Consider the following 20,267-nt stretch of genomic DNA (forward strand, 5'->3'; position numbering starts at 1 on the left):
AAGGGGAGTGTATGAGGTGCAGGACATCTATTGTGTACATTTCTAGATGTTAATTTGCCATGCTAAATAAATGCCTTTCACATGTAATTAACTTCACATCAGTTATTGTCACAGAAGATGTAGTTTTTCATGACAACATGTATTGTGTGTGTTGTAAACTATCAGCTAGGAGTTGTGAGGTTACAACAAGCTTTCATTCATTCTTCTTTCACACTGAGTCGAAACATAATTGTTACTTCAAGCATAAACTTTTAACTTGACACAAATGAAAAATTATGGAAACATGTTATGTGTTACACTGTGAGAACAACTCTCATTATATTGATAAACAAGTGAAAGTTCCATGGCAGTTCATAATGTCTTTCTTTATTTGTAGAAGCAGATGTTGCCACTCAAGGACAAATTCACTCAAGTGACCATGTAGTTGTTCCCACTCGTGGATTAACCCAGCATTCAAATCCTCCTGCTCGTGACACCTACTCAGCTATTGCAGCTTCTAAAGAAAGAATCTTGGGTGAAGAAAATCGTTGCCATTCAGAAATGATGTCAGTGCTTGAAAGGATGATATCACTGCAGGAAAGGACAATATCACAAATGTCACAAATTGAAAGAGTCATCATCCAAGTTCCTAAAGAAATACAAAATGTAAACAGGACATTACAAGCAATAGTTGTGAATCTAAGCCAAGCAAATCAGTTGCGAATTACTGCAAGAGAACAACAATTCCACTTTACCCCATCTGAGGATGGATCTTTACATGCTGCTACTTTTTCTCCAGAGTCATCAGTTCTTCATTCCCCAGTTGTGGATGATACCGGTACAGTAGGTGCAAGTTCTGTGCAGGTCCCTGTCAACATCCAACCGCTTACATCTGTTCAAAATCAGGAACGGACACCTACAAATGAGACACGAAAAAGAAAGTTAGGGCAACAATTACTACTAACCAGCTTTTGGAAAAAGATTAAAACACCAAAACAAGAAACTGCTCCAACCTCAGTCGTGCAATGTTTAGCAACTGGTTCACAATGCCACAGGCCACACCCAGTGCCCCTGAAGTGCAACAGCCCACACCCAGTGCCACTCAAGTGCCACATCCCACACCCAAAGCCACTGAAGTGCCACAGCCTACACCCAGTGCCCCTGAAGTACCACAGCCCACACCCAGTGCCCCTGAAGTGCAACAGCCCACACCCAGTGCCACAGAACTGGCACAGGCCAGTACAAGTCGTACAGTTAAGGCCAAAGTACTTGGCAAAGGGAAAAGGCAAACACAACAGCCAACAAGCAGGCCTGTGACTCGCTCTCAAAAGGATAAACAAAAATAAATAATCACATTCACTCAATGTGTTGGTGTCCTGGTGGTGTTTACTGCAGACTATTTCATGCATAGTGTATGTATGATCATGTACAGATGCTTGCTAACATTCAAGTATGTCCTTGTACACATGAATGTTTAGAAATGTTCACTGACTGAATGAAGGCATATTTTATAACATATGAATATGTATTAATCATCAGTTGATTAATGGTACAATATTACACACTTGCCATGTTTATAGAAGCTGACATTCACTTAGCTCTTGTTCAAGATGAGATGTATGTGGGTTTGTTTGTTAATGTAGATAGTCATTGCATGCTAATATTATTGACTTACAACTTTAAGTAACTATCCATATAACAGCATACATTTTGATGTTGCGTTTTCTGGTGTCTTAACTCTGTAACACATTACTTACCTTAATCTTCTTTCATAGTTCATAATGTTGGCATGTGATCATGTATGATTTTTGGTTACAATAACAGATCTGTTAGTGTGTATGAATATATCTGTAGTCTCTCTGTATCTCTACATATATATGCCACTGTTGTCAGCAAACAGGCCTTGTGTTAATGAGATATAAATGTTAGGGCACTTGTTAAAATTATGGGATCAGTATGATTCAGCCCATACAGTAATTCACTCACCTGTATTTAACTTTGATTATCATTACAACAAGGCCTACTTACACACATGAATGGCTTTAGTTTAGCACTCTATATATAATATATATATAATCAGAATTAACAGTACAGGCCTTCATGGCTCAAAAGAGGCCTTGTTTGCTGTTAACTACTACTTATACACAGCTGATTCAAATAGGCCCTCAAACATACTCACCCAGTAATGTTATAAACTGTAATGAAGTGTTAATAGAATTACAACAAGGCATATATATCTCTATATATATATCTACATATCTATATGCATATATATATCTACACACAATATATAGTCAATTATATATAGATAAATATATATATCTAATTATATAGTGTTTGACAAACCTATACATTTGCACGCCCCGGGCGAGTGGATTTAACATCGTGGTGAGCTCCTATTGGCCCAAGCAGCACACGTGTGGTACTAGGTGGCGAGTAGATTTTTTTGTTCGGCGAGTAGATTTTTTGATGATTTGTCGACCACTGATTTTATATATATATATATATATATATATATATATATATATATGTATGTATATATCAAGAGAGACTATCAGAGAGAGTCAAAGAGAGAGAGAAACAGAGAGAGACAGAGAGATAAACAGACAGAGAGAAAAACAGAAAAAGAGACAAACATACAGATGTGTGTGTGTATGGTTACATCTAGCTAAGTGTAACCAGAAATGTGTTCAGCATAGCACTGTAGATGATTTCACACACATTGTTATTGTAATTCAAAGAGTCTACTTGTTTTGCACATGTTGATTGCCTAAGCCGAAAGTAAAGTTTCGATTCCTGTGAAAAGAGTATCTTACCCAAAGAATTTCAGCCAATTATTGTAACAAATTTCTTGTGGGAGAAAACCTAGGCGTATAACAGCTACGTTGTATTATAACCTTGGAAGAAACCGCGAAGATAACATGTAACTATTCACACATTCAGCAGACATCCGTATGCGTTCAACTTCACACAACGTACACTTGAAGAGAGAAGAAATGGCAGAAGCTTCCACATTGCACAGCCATCCACGTAAATCATACAAATTTATGAAGCAATCGAATCAACGCCAGAGAAAAGTGCAAACGTGGCCAAAATCTATGACTTGATCGAAAAGAAATATCCATACTACCAACAACCTGACATACAACGAAATTTTAAAACTTCTGTATGATTCACTTTATCCGCAAATGAATGTTTTGAGCGTGTCCATGATCGGCTAGATCAACGATATGGATGCTGGCATGTTGCGCCATCATTTAAACTTACCATGGAACATGGAACATATCTTCTGTTAAATAGCATATTTTTGCCTAATACCAGTGACACTGAAGCCGCACTGTGACGATGGAGGGGATTTGGCCCGGGATTAAAGGGGTTGCACCCCATTTGGCCACCCCTGACCGCACCGGGAGACAAGGGGTTAACTGGGCTGAGGTCCAGAAATGTGATGTAACCCTTGTTATGACATGTAAATGCATGTTCCCCTGTTTCATTGTAATGTCTGGTTACTCAGTGTTTGCATCACACACACACTAGAATCCATCCGGGAGCACAAGGGTTAATAGTTCTTTAATGATTATAGCTCTTTGTGTAATTTTCCCGCCTTTTCAGGCACCATTTTGCAGGTCCCCATTGGCCGCCATTAGGGATCAATGCATTTCAATAGGAATTTGTGCTGTTTTAGTCCTGTTTCCTGTAGTGACCAGCAGGTGGCGTCCGAGAGGGAGAGCGGCGGTTTCCCATTGAAAGTCAATGGGCTCATTGACTTCAATGGAGATGCCTCGAGGTAACCTAGTTGGCTGCCGTCCAGACCGCAAACCGCAAAGCGGATACAATGTCCTTCAAAAGAGCTAAACTCACTGGGTCAAGTTCAACGTCAATTAGCGGGGAAATAAACAGTTCTAGGGCACCTAGGGATAGAATTCTTTTTGCCCCTAGTTCCTAGGCGTCCCCCCACTCGACCACCACCGGGTCCCCGAATCCTGGACCCCCGATAAGGGTCGAACCAGATAGAGCGGGTCGCGCCATAGGCTTCAATGGCGGCGGCAGAAACAGCTCAGAAAAATGACTACGTGTAAAATGTTGAAATGTGTAAGTCCATATCTCCGGTTCTGGAATGCCCAGAGGGATGGGATTTGGGTGACATGTAGCCAAGATTCCGGCTTTAATGCATGCCCATTTCCAGCCCCCTCAGACCAACCAGACGGAGTATGGACCCCCTTGAAGTTCGGGACTTTTCCCATAGACTTCAATGGCAGAAAAACCCCATTGACTTCAATGGCGGCGATTTACCATTGAAAGTCTATGGCGGAGCTGCCCGTTGTTTTCAATGGGGATTTAGTGAAAAGCTGAGATTTCTTTGTCAATGGAGATTTTTGTATTAAAATGATTTAATGTGCATTTGTGTAACTCCGGTTTCTTGGGTCGTAGCAAGTCGCTTTTTGGACCATATGGTGTCCCAGTTCTGGCAAGGAGAACTGGAAAGTTTGGACCTGCTAGATCCAACAGAACCGGATATTTTAATACGGTTATGTTTAAGCTTAATACTGTATTCTAAGGTATGGACAAAGACAGAGGAAATTCCTTTTAGCAGATGGCCCCAAGAGGCGCCCAAATGTCTAGGAGTTAAGTGTTGTTCAAAGGGTTTTGACACCCCACTGTGTACCTGGGGGCGGAGAAGGCTCAGACCAGGGCAGGTTTTTAAGTGTTCCATTTAACACCTTACAACAAAGGTTTTCCTGCCAGAAAGCCAAATGGGTAGACTGGCTGGCATTCCATTTGCATATGTGGGGCTACAGAAATGAAACCCCAGAGTTCTACTGCGCCTGTGCCAGCTAGCAGGGGGGCATGTGTTGAGATGTGTTCCCATGTTAAAGATTGGCTGGAGGTAATTGAAAACCAATCCCCTGTGCTTAAGGTTAAGAATAGAGGGACAAAGGATATATAAACTGCTGTTCCCTATATTCCTGTGTCTTCGTTTGCTGAATGATTTCCTGATTGCTGAGAGAAACGCTATGCACTGTCTTCCTGCCAGAGGTCTTTCATGTCTTTGGTGTCTTGATGACTATGAAGAGTGCTGTATGAACTGCCAGTCCAGATATGACTGCTTCATCATTTCCATTTTAAGTAAGTGTCTATATTTTGCCTGTTATTTGTACATATTTGCTGTGTTCACCTTTATTAAGGAATAAAATCACTTTATTATATCTTAAGTCTCGTCCCAGTTCAAACCCAGGTATATATATATTTATATATAGTTTTGGTGTAAATTACAGCCTGTCGCAAGCTCTCGTGACACGCACCGACTGTCGCGTCTGCTGATCTACCTGCACCCTCCATTCAGCCAGACCAGATGCAAGATGGACATAACTACTATGATATGTATCCAAACTTATATGGGCAATACCAATGTGGATGGGAAAACAACCAACAACTGTACGTACCTTCGGACGTCTTGTTTGAAGAAGCCACTGCAGATCCATATGACGCCCTCATGGAGATGCGTGTGATTCAGGATTCAACGGTTGCCTCAACCATGGATGATACTGTTGTGCCTTCCTGCAGCGAGCAGTTGCAGCCATATCAGTTTTGACTTCTACAAGAATGGTAAATACAAATTTCGTTATGCCTTTACTCAAATTATATATGTCTACATTAATAATATACACCATTTGTTAGCCAAATGAGTGGATACAGCTTAACATTGCAGTCAGGCTTACATGTAGCGTGCACAAAGACATTATTTCCTATAACAATATACTACATGACAAACCATTAGTACACATTGGTGACGGAGTCCTAAATCCTAGATTATTATCGCTTTTAAAGTATCATTTCAACATGTTACACTAACTGTAACACACACACACACCTCATTGTTTAGCATTCAACATATAAAAACAAAGTGTCGCCCACATATGACGTGGGACCGTGGTCATGTCCCAAGGCGTCCTTAAAAAGGTTTACCGATGCAAGCCCCACCCCCAACCGACGTGCACACGTGAAACCGTATTGGCTGTGCCCGTAGCTTATTGTTACGGTCAGTGCAGTGTGTCATGCGCTCGCGTCGGTGGGGCGGTGCGTGCACAGCGCTGGAGGCCAATGTTCATTCAGTGGGAGGGGTATTTGCGTGCATTTCACGGTGCCTTAACATGACGTCACATGTCTTTTGTTCGCTCATTGGCTGATCGTCCGTTTTTTCCGTGGGCACACGTCCGTTTACAAAGTTTAGATATGTACGTGTGTAGAAGTGAATTTGTTTCGCTTCCATATCATAACTTCCAGCCATGATATGCGTTCTGATAGCAGCACCATGGAGGGACATGTATTGAACACACAGCGTACACATCGTTTTGCGCATGCGCTAACACATAGTCCACACATTCGTGACGTGCGCGCGCAACAGACGTTGTGCGCGCATATTATTATGTATACAGGCACCGGAAAAATCATATCAGTAGTAATGCCAGCAACGCCATTTGAAAAATGACACAGTACTGTATCTGTAGTTTTATCCTTGCAGTTTAAACATATACGTTACTTATGCGTGAATATCCACAATCATATAGAGATGTGTTAAGCGTTGTCATGCTAAGACATATAAATGTGCCATCTTTGAACATCATGTGTTTGCTGTATTTCACAGATGTCGCGGATGAATACATGGGACCAATGTATGATTTCAGATGAGCCAATTGTTATATTAGATGATTGTGACGACGAGCGAACAACTATTATAATAAATATGTAACAATGCTTTCAATGATTGGTGCGCAGATTAACAATCACTACATAATGTTATCCTCTTATGCAAATATTTACTACGCACTTAATTAACATAATGATGTTGCTAAGCACTGAAGTTAGAACTTATATTGTTTTTTGGTTATGTTCTACTAACATTATATGTATTGCGATGTGATATATGCAACCAACATTATCACTCAGCAAACACATTAATCTACTATATATTATAATCTCACGTGTGACTTGTCAAAGAATGTAAATGCTACATAACAACTTGTAGACATTGTATCTGAACGTACACAATAACAATAGGGAGGTGATAGAAACTGTTTAGTCGTGTGCATTTTATATTTTCACCTAAGTTGTAGTGCTAACCTAACATGCATGAGCTAATGAATGTAGTTAAAGATCATGAAACCATGAACATTTGTGTGTAAATTTTACTCACACGACTAACTATAGTTTAGTGTTATTATTAAACGTTCAACACATACATAGCTAAGTGAGGCCGATGATAAAAGCAACATTATTATGTTTGTTTATATTATTTCACGTAGAAATACATGCATCACACAAAAACTACAACAAACACACACACACTGTTGCTGAAATGTGTGCGTATGCAAATGTCCACTTCATTTATGTTCATATGTTGACATTAGTTATAAAGGATCATGATCATTATGAATAACTAACGTGAATGAAATAAAAATTATATTAACAACACTGTCATTGTGTTGAATGAATTAGGAAAAGTTGAGAATCCAAAGAACTATACTTTGGAATGGTGTTAACATTTTGACACATGTTACATGTACGTCAAATCAACACACATTTTTGACTTATACATACACATGTGACAATGTAGTAATCAACATGAAGATGAAGTGATACAACAACTAATCACATACATTGCAATGTTAATGATGTTTAAAACATTGGTGTCTTTTCATACAAATATGCATTGAGTGTTAAGATCGCTCATGTGCATCAATGGATGTTCTCCCATAATCAATAGATGAGCAGGTTTTATCCCCTTCTCTCCCCCCACCCCTATATTCCATGAATGGATGTTGTTACGTTTGCTAAATTACTTGTTATGTAATGTCCCTAATGATTTTAAAAGACACTGCACAATAACCACCAAGTGTAGCTAAACGCACGTACACAATACAGAAACGACATGTTTCAATTGTCACATCTTTTTCATTACGTTCTGTTTATACATCCTGTAACTATACCTGTATCGAGGTTTGCACATCTTATGACAGATGTGAATTGAAATACATACCATGAGCAGTCATTGAAGTGATATACCTTGAAAAAGAAAACATGAATGAATATAAATCATTGTCATGACATGTTCATTAAGGTAAGCAACACACAAAATTGACCATTTTGTGTGTGATATGAAACAACATCTAGAATACGTCAAATATGATCAGAAATACACAATAGTGTACACATCATTGTGACTCACATGTCACACTGCAAAAGAAACATTGTATGTAACCATACTGCACTAGCTATTGACTATGGACATAGTAGGTTTATTGTGTATGCATAACCAAAAAGAGCATGTACATAAATTATAGATTTAGTACACATTATTTCTTCACGTACACACAACACCTTTTATTAGTAAGAAGTATAATACAACCTGTTGATGAATGACATACCGGTGCCACATGCAATTGTCCACACAGCAGAGAAGACAAAGGTGTGCGAACCATATTCATCTGTTTCCTAAGTGAATGGTATTTGGACAAATGTATTTATCATAACAAAGAATGAATACATCTATGTAATACTATGAACATATATGTATTTGCTTACATGAAAAATAGGTGTTTATGACATTCAGATGTGTCTCAACACCACTGGCTGTTTGGTCATTGTCAGCTGATACATTGACGGGATGCTCCTCCTCCAAACCCTGACGTATTTCTGTTTGTACATTATTGCGGAGTGCCACATTGTGCAAAATGCAACATGCAATTATAATATCAGACACTTTAGCAGGCTTATATTGAAGTGCCCCACCAGTTCTATCGAGACACCTAAATCTTGTCTTGAGAAGCCCAAATGTCCTCTCTGTGACGGATCGCGTAGATACATGGGCAACATTGTACCTCTCCTCTGCTTCACTTTGAGGGTTTGCCACAGGGGTCAACAGCCACGGCCTAATTCCGTATCCTGAGTCACCTATAATCCATCGTGCACAAATATGAAACAATTAGTGTTAACATTATTACATACAACATTTCCTAGAAAACCAAGAGTTGTTTGTTAACACATCATAATATGTACTCACCCACCAGCCAACCAGGTCCAAAATAGCCTTGTTCGAAAGCATGGAAGACTGATGAGTTTCTCAGGATAGAGGAATCGTGACTGGAACCAGGGAATTTGGCTACCACATGCATAATCTTCATCGTGGCATCGCATACCACCTGTACATTCAGTGAATGGTAGTGCTTACGGGTGCGGTAAGCATTCTCACTCTGACTAGGCGGGATCAAAGCAGCATGGGTGCAATCGATTGCACTCATCACACATGGTATCCCGGCTATGGTATAAAAGCCATTCCTGACTTCCAGCCACTCTGTGTGCTCTGTGGGAAAATTAATATAATTCCTAGCGCGTCTATTGAGTGCACATAGAAACTGGGTAAAGGCCCGCGAGAATGTAGATTGCGAGACCCCGCCCACTATGCCCACAGTTGTCTGGAATGACGCGGAAGCAAGATAATGTAATGAGCACAGCATTTTAACAAGCCCTCGGACTGCACGACCTCTGGCTGTCACAAAATCTAAATCTCCCCGTATCTCTTCATAAAGAGCTAAGATTGCTGCTGAACTCAAACGATAGCAACTTACAATCTCCTCCTCACTCATCCCATCTAACAGGGTTCTCTCCCTGTACAAACGAGGACGAGGCACAACTTCTCTCCTCTCTCCTCTCATCTCCTTGCCCTCTCCCTCGACCTCTCCCTCTCCTGTCCGCGTGCCTGTCACTGTCCCTGCCTCTGTCCCTGTCCCTTCCTTGGCCTGTGACATCCTCTCCATCAGCAAGCCTCTCGTCCAATAGAATGTACCTCCGTCTCATAAACATTCGCATCATTTTCAGGTCTGTAGCTGTGAATGCGCAGGTAATTGCCCTCCTTTAAATACCTATGTGATGATGTCAGGTGACTTGCTGAAGTGCAAGGTGTTACATTAACATATCCAAGTAGTTCACTCCCAACGTGTATCCATTAGCAATTAAAATAATTATTTATGTGTGTTCACCAGGCAATCATGATATTTGAGAATGATGTAACGTTAAGCTTTGTACAAGCATTTATTGTCAAGTATTTCTGGAATGTGTAATGCATGTACAGTACCACTTCTGAACGCAACACTCAGTCATCTAATTAGGATACAACCATGACATTGACGTTGAGAAACTACGTTACAACATGTGTAATTTGGCATGTTATTGTCACCTGATCACATGAAGTTATTGTAAAGTGCATATGCATAATTTAATGCCATCAGGATAGTTGCTATTGATTCAGTTTCAATCGTGTAAAAATGAGTAACTATTATAGATGTGTGTATAAGTTAGCATGAAGTGATTGTAATGCATCGTGTACAATGTAAACATGCAATGTTATTGAGTGTCCAATTGCGGACGTCATCAAAAGAGGGAGGTCACAAAGTACATGTAAACATGAAAACAAACAGCTACATTTACGTTTGATCATGCGTTACACATTCAAAGCATTCTCTAATGTATAGCAACATTACTATACTCTGGATGTGTGAAATGTGTTACATCATATAATAAATTGAAGCACACTTAAGTAACATGTTTGATATGATGTGACCTGTTCCTTTAAGAGTTGAGTATAGGATTTTCCCTTGACACATCATAACATTAAGACTAATGTGACACGCAAATCATCATAACATTGAAAAGTACAATGTTATGCAAATAATAAACGTAAGGGGTGACACGATGAAGTGAATGACCTCGACACTGTAATGCCAAGCACATTTGTATTATGAGCAATAGAACGTAAACACTACTATAATGTAATAAGTCCCCGCTCCATCGACTCCATTGATGTAGAGATGAGGTTTTTTTTCTAAGTGCCGTCCCGGCAACCGTGCCGATTGTTCTCCCCTCCAACTTGCCAACTTTAGTTGGCGGGACCAATTGCCGATGAAATCTCCATTTCTGAGTGCCGATCAGCACCGATAAGCTGATCGGGGCTACTTGAATACAGCCGATTTCAAAAAGTGCCGATAAGTGGGTTATCGGCAGTCGCATGCCGATAAAAAAATTTCGGCAAGAAAAACTGCCGATTTTGAGCACTTATTGGCGCTTACTGAATCTCAAATCCAATTTTGGCGGGAAAATGCCGATAAAAGCCTTATCGGCGCTTACTGCATGAGGCCCTATGTCCTTTACGGGATAAAACATGGCTTAAAGGTATGTTGTTGTACTTTGAAGATACAGCATTAGTGTTAACGTGACAGTGTTTTGTGGATCTGGGCCTAAATGTTAGTATCTTTCCCCCTGAGGATTTCCTGCTCAATCGGGATTTTCACAATCTCTAGTTTCTGAGGTCACCTTTATACTGCACTGGGCTCTGGAGAGAGCTCCATTTTAACCTCCTGGACAGTGAACACAGCTCTCCCAGACAGAGCATCCGATTTTAATAATAAAAAAAACTGCTTTGAAAAGGGCAAGTACGTAAATAAATAAAATGCAAATAAAGATGGGGATCAGTGCAGACTGTGCAGATACCATGCAAAGACTAAGAACATGTGTGCCAAATATAAGACCATGAATAAAGACATACAGTATACACAATATATGCCGCTAATTGTTTTAGGGGAGACTTTTTTTAAATACGCAATGCACTCTCTTATTCGTTGTTTTTTTAATTATCCGTAGTTTTCTTGAAATCAATTTGCCGTAATCTTAAATAAAATCATTATTGAAAAGTTATATGAAGCAATAAAACAGATGGAAGCTGCAGTCTTGCACTGCAGTTTGCAACATAATAGGTTACATATACAGTACTGTAGTTAAAGAACAGATGAGGTTGAAAAGACAGGCGTCCCTCAAGTTCAACCTATGCTAAATTTAGACGACAGATACATTATCCTATATCCGTACTTACAGTATATTGATCCAGAGGAAGGCAGGCAAAAATCCCCAGTGAAATATCATCCAAGGATATCTCATAAGGGGAAAAATAAATTCATTCCTGACTCCAAGAATTAGCAATCAGATTACTACTCCCTGGATCAACATTCTTCGCATGTTTACTTATTTGGTATATCCATGTATACCTTTCCCTTCTAAAAAGATGTCCAACCTTTTTTTGAACATATCTATTGTATCTGCCATCACAGTCTCCATGGGTAATGAAACTTAAATTTCAACTGCCCTTACTGTAAAGAACCCTTTCCTTTGTTGCTGGTGAAATCTCCTTTCCTCCAATTTTAAGGGATGCCCCCGAGTCCTTTTGTACTGCCCTTGGGATGAATGGTTTGTTTGAAAGCTCCCTGTACTGTCCCCGAATATATTTGTATATATATATACAGTGGTCGACAAATCACCAAAAAAATCTACTCGCCGAACAAAAAAATCTACTCGCCACCTAGTACCAAACGTGTGCTACTTGGGCAAATAGGCGCTCGCCACGATGTTAAATCCACTCGCCCTGGGCGTGCAAATGTATAGGTTTGTCGAACACTGTATATATATATATACAGTGTTCAACAAACCTATACATTTGCTCGCCCCGGGCGAGTGGATTTAACCCCCGGGCGAGTAAATATTGGCCCAAGCAGCACACGTTTGGTACTAGGTGGCGAGTAGATTTTTTTGTGTGGCGAGTAGATTTTTTGGTGATTTGTCAACCACTGTGTATATATATATATATATATATATATATATATATATATATATAGTTATCATATCCCCTCTTAGACACCTCTTTCTAATATAAACAAATCTAATTTAGCTAGCCTCTTCTCATAAATCAGATTTTCCATCCCCTTTATTAATTTGGTGGCTCTTCTCTGCACTTTTTCTAGTTCCATAATGTCTTTTTTTATGGAGTGGTGCCAAAACTTTACTCCATATTCAGGGTGTGGTCTTATTAATGTTTTATAGAGGGGCATAATTATACTTACTTCCCTTCCATCCATTGCCCGTTTAATGCAAGATAAGATCTTGTTTTCCTTTGCAGCTACTGCATGACTTTGGGCACTATTGCTAAGCCTGCTGTCTACAAGCATTCCTAAATCCTTCTCCATCAAGGATTCCCCCAATATATCCTCATTTAATTTGTAAGTCACTCGTTTATTCTTGTTTCCCAAATGCATAACCTTACATTTATGTGTATTAAACCTCATCTCGGTTCTCCTGCCGAAGTTTCCAGTCTCTCCAAGTCCTTCTGGAGAGAAATTACATCCTGATTCTACTATCTTACACAATTTAGCAAAACTTAAAAATCAGCAAAGATGGAGACTTTGCTCTCTATGCCACATCAAGGTCATTAATAAACAAGTTAAAAGCAGGGGTCCCAGTACCGATCCCTGAGGTACTCCACTCACAACATTAGCCCAACCTGAAAAGGTTTTATTTATGACAACCCTCTGTTGTCTGTCCTTCAATCAGTTTTCAATTCAGGTGCAAATATTTTTACAGTCCAATTTGCTTTATTTTGTACACTAACCTTGTGTGGAACCGTATCAACAGCCCTTGCAAAATCTAAGTAGACCACATCAACTGCATTACTCTGATCTAAATTCCTACTTACCTCCTCAAAGAAACGAATAATTTAGTTTGGCACAACCTATCCTTCAGAAATCCATGCCGACTATTACAAAGAATTTTATTATCCATTTGGTATTCCTGAATATTATCCCGTACTAAACCTTCAAGTATCTTAACCACTATTGAAGTCAGGCTTACAGGTCCGTAATTGCCCGTTTGTGATCTAGCTCCCTTTTAAATATAAGCACATCGGCTTTACGCCAATCGGTACTGAGTCTGTGGAGATGGAGTCCTTGAATATTAAATGGAATGGTTTGGATACTACTGAACTTAACTCCTTAAGGCTGAGATTATATGCAGCGCGATGGTGCTGGCGCACGCGTGACAAACCCAAATGGCATAATCCCTATGCGGCCGCCCCTAGTGCGCACACGACAGAGCGTGTCTGCGTGACGTAAGCGTCACGTGAGCGGTACAGCCAATGAGGGCGGACCATACTCATGACGCGTCAACCATGCCTTCCCAATCTCCTGCAGCCAAGTTCACACATCATGAAAGAAAAGGGATCCTCTGGCGCGTGGTTCCACTTGTGACTCCGGAACACATGAAATAATAAACAGAAAAGGAACCACAATCAGGGGTAGTTAAGGCAGTGGATCATATAAGTAGGTTTCAGTAGGAATACACTTACATTAAACAATGATTCTCCAATAGGGATAAGGGAGACTTCATTAGACAATGATTCTCCAATAGTGATAAGGGAGACTTCCTGATAGTACCTCAAATTAGGGAAGAGAACGTAAATATAGTGTAACACCGTTCTATTAACAAATAAGTAAAAAAGAGATTGGAAACTCACAAATGGCCAACAAATTATGGCAATGAGAAGAAGTGCATACCAGACTCCACAGACCGTCCTCCAGAGTCCCTGGCTGTTGGTTGTGGGTTCCGCTCCAGCTGTTAAGATGGTCCTCTGCAGAGATGTATCAGCAACAAGGGGGTCTTCTGGTGCTCGTGCACAGACCAGGTTCCCCCCTTCTGCTGTTCTCCCTGCCGCAGCTCCCGTTTCCACCTTTCGCGCATGCGCATGCACGTTAGTCGCAGTGCTGCCTCCAAGCCGGATGAAGCTCTAACTCCTCAGTACGGTGGCCTGTGATTCCCAATGTTTGTCAGAAGCATTTCGCAAAATAGCTTCTTCAGTGGTCATTGCCATAATTTGTTGGCCGTTTGTGAGTTTCCAATCTCTTTTTAACTTATTTGTTAATAGAACGGTGTTACACTATATTTCCCTTCTCTTCCCTAATTTGAGGTACTATCAGGAAGTCTCCGTTATCCCTATTGGAGAATCATTGTTTAATGTAAGTGTATTCCTACTGAAACCTACTTATATGATCCACTGCCTTAACTACCCCTGATTGTGGTTCCTTTTCTGTTTATTATTTCATGTGTCCCAGAGTCACAAGTGGAACCACGCGCCGGAGGATCCCTTTTCTTTCATGACTGTTACATATAGAGGTTGGTGAATCACCTCTAAGAAACTCTGGCAGCAGGATTCCATTCTGTGTGGGACTGAATTGAACCATTTACTTAATATGGTTGGCGCAACTATTTTTTCTTTCTTTTATAAGTTCACACATCACCGGGGCTGCAGGTGTGCGCGAGGCTATGCGGCCCGTCGCGCACGTGCAAGTAAGGACTGCAATCTTGGCCTAAGAACTCTTGGATGTATGCCATCGGGGCCAGATGCCTTATTTACTTCAACTTTATCAAGACGTCTACAAACTTCTTCCTCAGTTAACCAATTGCTCATTAATATATAGGTTATGGCTTTGTCCTGTTGCACTATTTTTGCAATTGATTCCTCCCTGGTAAATAGAGAGGCAAAGAAATTGTTGTAGAGAAAATATACAATAATGTATTGAAATGTCATTAGATTGTTGGATTTTTCTCTTTAATATAGTTAGTAGAACAAATAATGAAATGAATGAATGAAATCTGTCTGAATTGTTTTTTATTTTTATCTCACATTTTACAGGACTTCGCCATTTATTCGGCCACCCCAAATAAGGAGCTGAGTATTCACTATCGTGTTACATTTGCAGCACTTGGGCATGGTTCAACTTCTCAGGAAGTAAAAGTGACCACGGTTACATTGACAGTAAATCAAAGTGCCACTTAAAAGTGCATTGCCACTAAGTGACAGTGATCTAGGAATAGCGATACGCTAATAACAAAGTGACTGATGCAAACAGAGAATTGCTTACATTGTTGTAATAATTTAAGAAAAGACTACATTTTTTTAACATTTATTTTTTTCCCCTTTCTCCTTCTCAGACCTCACCAGAAAAACTTTTAAGAGACGGCTCTTTAAAATATTTTATTTAAAAAAAAAAAAAACAGTTAAAATAATACACAGAGCTGATTGTGCTCTAGTTGTAAATGCAATCACGGAATGTGTACAGGCCCCTTGTCCATGTGGTGGCAGCAAAGACCAAGAAAGGATGTGAACATCACAATTTGGGCATAATCACTGCTTGTGTAGTTCATTTCTTCAAGTGTGAATTGTAATGTTGCCAGACACGTTTTATTTTAGCAACACAAAGAGTTCAGGTGCACTCCAAAATACCAACATTTGTATTAATCATTTCAGAATAACAGGTAGCTGCAATTACACCAAAACAGGCTATTCCCTCCCACATTAGCATTTATAAGGTTTATTTTAACATCAGTGAAGTGCAGGGTTGCCACCACTCCGGGTTTGACCCTGAGACTACGCGTTTCGGCTACGTATCTCCGGACTACGGATTTACATCGTAAATCTCCCGTTGGCGGTGGCGTCTCCTGGCATCTCCCCCTGAAAATCATGTCAACATGGCTGCGCAACGTCAAATGGCGCCACGTTGCCATGACAACGGGACGCTACGCAGCGTCACGTGATGCAGGTTGCCATGACAACGAGATGCTCCGTGATGTCACGCGGCGTCACATTGCCATGACACTGTAGAGTTACGTGACACCTTGGTGCCACAAGGTTTCCCGTTGTCATGGGAACACCACTTGACGTCACAGAGCATCTCGTTGTCATAGCAACAGGCGTAACGTGATGTCGCGCAGCCATGTTGACGGGATTTAGAGTGGAGGATGCCGGGAGACGCCCACACAGCCGAAGGTAAGATAAATACATATATAAGAAAAATATCCATCTAAAAAATATTTTCTCCGGTTTAGCCTTCAATAGAAGGTGGCAACCCTGGTGAAGTCTGGTGATCTGTAAAATCAGTTAAGATACATTTTTTTTTAAAAGAGTATTGTATAATTTCTAATCTGTAGTTAATCGTGGGAGTAAATATGCCAATATATCCCATTTACTGCAGATTGTAAGGCCTTTGTTGGAAGAGACAGAACTTTAACATACCAGAGGTTAAGCAGAACCAAAGTGGCACCATACTAATTTTGTAGCTGAAACACTAACGACCTCTTTCGTATCTGTATTTTGCATCGCACTGTAGATTTCATAGGGTTAACCCGCACTTATATGTTCTGCATAAAATAACTAAAGGAAAGGAAAAATGAAAAAAATGTGATTTGTGATCTTTTTGTCCAAGTAACAAGCCCACTGCATAGATTGATAATCCTCGAAGTTTCAGTAAGCAGGTTGTGTTTGCTCTTGTTGTTCACTTACATTTTAATGGTAACGTCTACAGAGAGGACCTGTGTGGTTGAAACGTGCACAAAATATTTCTATAGCCATCCCTATTTAGCTCCGGATGGGTATGCAAATAGTACCTTGCAGTGAGTTGTCATTAAAATGTGTTTTCACGAATTCCTAGAAGTGTGTGCTTTTCTCATGTGGCTTATTTTAAATTGGTAACGTAATATTTGATATTACATAACCTGTTTAACTGTTTTGTGGCAGAGAAACATTCAGCACATTTCACAGGTGAAAATTGATATGAAGTTGAGTGCCTATGAAACCGCGAACCTAATATCAACTAGGGATGGAAACACATTTAGGAAAAGTACTGTGACTTTTCTTGAATGCAGCAGAGTTAAACAGCGATAAAGTAAATATTTTTTTAGGTACAATAATTGGTCATTTCTTTGGGATCATTTGGATGGGAGAAAAAATGGCTAGTAGCATATCTGTGCTACTGTACATTCCAAACCTTACACTGGCATCTGATGAGGGTATTTTTTGGCTTGTAACCAGAGTAATAACTATTCCTACTAGAGATAAGAAGGCGTCTCTCCCTTCCCCTGGTATGTGTATTCAGATGAAATCCAAACAAAGCAGTATTGCTGCTGTCAGTCCACTTATTTTTGTAGTAAGGGAAAGTGTAGGTGTGGCAGTTCATTTCTTTATAACGTTATAACCAGTTTTGTAGGTAGTGCTATGAAAGCACGAGCCCTCACTGCTACTTTCTCAGATCTTCACTACTGCATCAATGTCAGGCTCCAGTCAAAACGTAATAAACAAAAAGGACTCCAAATTTTAAAAAAAGGGTGTATGTACGTATGTCTTTATTTATGTAGCGTCATTAATGTACATAGCGCTTCACAGCAGTAATATCAGTGACAATCATATAAATAACAAATAATATATACAACACAAAAGGGGAGAAGTGCTTCAGACATAAAAGTAACATTTAGTAAAAGGAGTCCCTGCTCCGAAGAGCTTACAATCTAATTGGTAGGTAGGTAGAACATACAGAAAGAGTAGGAGGGCATTCTGGTAAGTGCGTCTGCAAGTGGCCAAGGTTTATGCATGAGGTGTTATCAGTCATGGAGCTACTCGTATGCTTCCTTAAGTAAGTGTGTTTTGAGTTGGTTCTTAAAAGTGGATAGTTAGGGTGCTAGTCAGATATTGAGAGGCAGGGCATTCCAGATTTGTGGGGCAGTCAGTGAGAAAGGTTTAAGGTGGGAGAGGGCTTAAGATACAACGCGGGTAGAGAGAAGACATCCTTGAGCACAATGCAAGAGTCGGGATGGTGCATAGTGAGAAATTAGGGCTGAGATGTAAAGAGGTGCAGAAGAGTGTAAAGCTTTAAAAGTAAGGAGGAGAATTGAGTGTGTGATACGGGATTTCATAGGAAGCCAGGAGTGGGATTTCAGCAGGGGAGACGCTGAGACAGATTTCGGAAATAGTAGAGTGATTCTGGCAGCAGCATTTAGGATAGATTGTAGGGGAGGCAGGTGAGAGACAGGAAAGCCAGACAGCAGGTTACAGTAGTCGAGACGTGAGAGAATGAGGGCAGGTGTCAGAGTTTTTGCAATCGAGCAACATAGGAAAGGGCATATCTTGTTAATTTTGCGTAGGAAAATCGACCTTTTTTGCTACCTTGAGAATGTGAGAGAGGAGTCGAGTGTGACCCCTAGGCAGCGTGCTTGGGCTACTGGGTTCATGATGGTACTTCCAACAGTAATGTGAAAGGAGGTAGTAGGGCGAGGTTTGGGAGGAAGTATGAGGAGCACTATTTTTGCCATGTTAAGTTTAAGTCACCGAACGGCCATCCAGGATGATATAGCAGAGAGACATTCAGAAAGTTTAGTCTGTACGGCATGTGTAAGGTCAGGGATAGAAAAGTAAATTTGTCTGTCATCAGCATAGAGGTGATATTTGAACCCGAGAGATGAGATTAGGTCACCTAGAGAGTGTGTGTAAAGAGAAAAGAGAAGAGGTCCCAGGACAGCGCCCTGGGGTACCACCACAGAGAGATCGATAGAGGAGGAGGTGTTAGCAGAAGAGACACTGAAAGTACGATGGGAGAGGTAGGATGAGATCCAGGATAGAGCTTTGTTCTGAATGCCAAGAGTATGGAGAATGTGAAGAAGAAGAAGAAGAAGAGGGTGGTCCACAGTATCAAATGCTGCAGAGAGGTCGAGTAATATGAGCACAGTGTAATGACCTCTGTTTTCATTGTCACAAAAAATAAAAAATGTCCCAATTCAAAATGTGGGAAAGCAGCAAATATAACCAAACATTTGACGTGAGTCAGCGGGCGAAGGGTTACGGTGCTTGGTACACTTGCTGCCTCTTGGCATGTTCATATTATGCACTACTTTGAAAGTACATACTGACCACCTCTCCCCAGATCATTTGTATGCGGTCTGTGAAAATAACGCCCTCATCTTAAATAAGAATTCCTCCCCTTCCCCCCCGAAGCCTATCTGTGTTTAACTGATGTGATGTTAATATGTTGCCCCCGTGAGCATGTCCCATTCCCCCTTTTTTCTTCCATTTTTTAAAAATGTTATACGTTTTATCTGTAGCGCTATAGAGCAGGGGAGCGCAAACTTTTCCTGCTGCGCCCCCCTGTCTTCCTTGTCCCGTTCTCGCCCCCTCCCCCCCCCAACCTGGTATCCACGTCAAATGACGTAGCAGGGTCATGTCACGTCATGTGACCTGCAGCGTCATTTGACGCGTGTGACGTATCATCACGTGGCCCTGCGGCGTCATTTGATGCCATGCTGCCATGGCGACGCATCACAGAGTGGCTGAATCCCGGTATGTGGTGTTGCAGGGTCCTCCATTAAATGCCGGGGGGAAGAGCGTGTGGCCTCTGCAACCGCCCGCGCCCCCCCCCCCCAGCAAAATCTCGTGCACCCCTGTTATAGAGCACACTATCTGGGACTTTGTGTGAACTTTGAACTTTTTGCTCAACTGGTGGAACATTTAGGGGCCTAAAGCACTAAAGGTTCGCTAAAAAAAATCGCCAGGCCATTTAAATCGCCATTTTTGTGAACGTTGCTAAAACGGT

General features: G+C 40.7%; 1 protein-coding gene and 1 long non-coding RNA gene across 2 annotated transcripts in view; one reads left to right on the forward strand and one right to left on the reverse strand.

Moving 5' to 3' along the window:
- Positions 1–20,267, forward strand: part of GNAL (G protein subunit alpha L) — a 340,967-nt gene that overhangs the window by 86,909 nt on the left and 233,791 nt on the right. The window lies entirely within an intron of this gene.
- Positions 529–5,538, reverse strand: LOC142488590 (uncharacterized). The gene is made up of 3 exons (XR_012799518.1): positions 5,424–5,538; positions 735–895; positions 529–570 (listed from the first exon to the last, which is right to left on the reverse strand). It is a non-coding gene; the product is annotated as an uncharacterized LOC142488590 (long non-coding RNA).

The sequence above is a fragment of the Ascaphus truei genome, chromosome 2, assembly GCF_040206685.1.
Source record: "Ascaphus truei isolate aAscTru1 chromosome 2, aAscTru1.hap1, whole genome shotgun sequence".
NCBI lineage: Eukaryota > Metazoa > Chordata > Amphibia > Anura > Ascaphidae > Ascaphus > Ascaphus truei.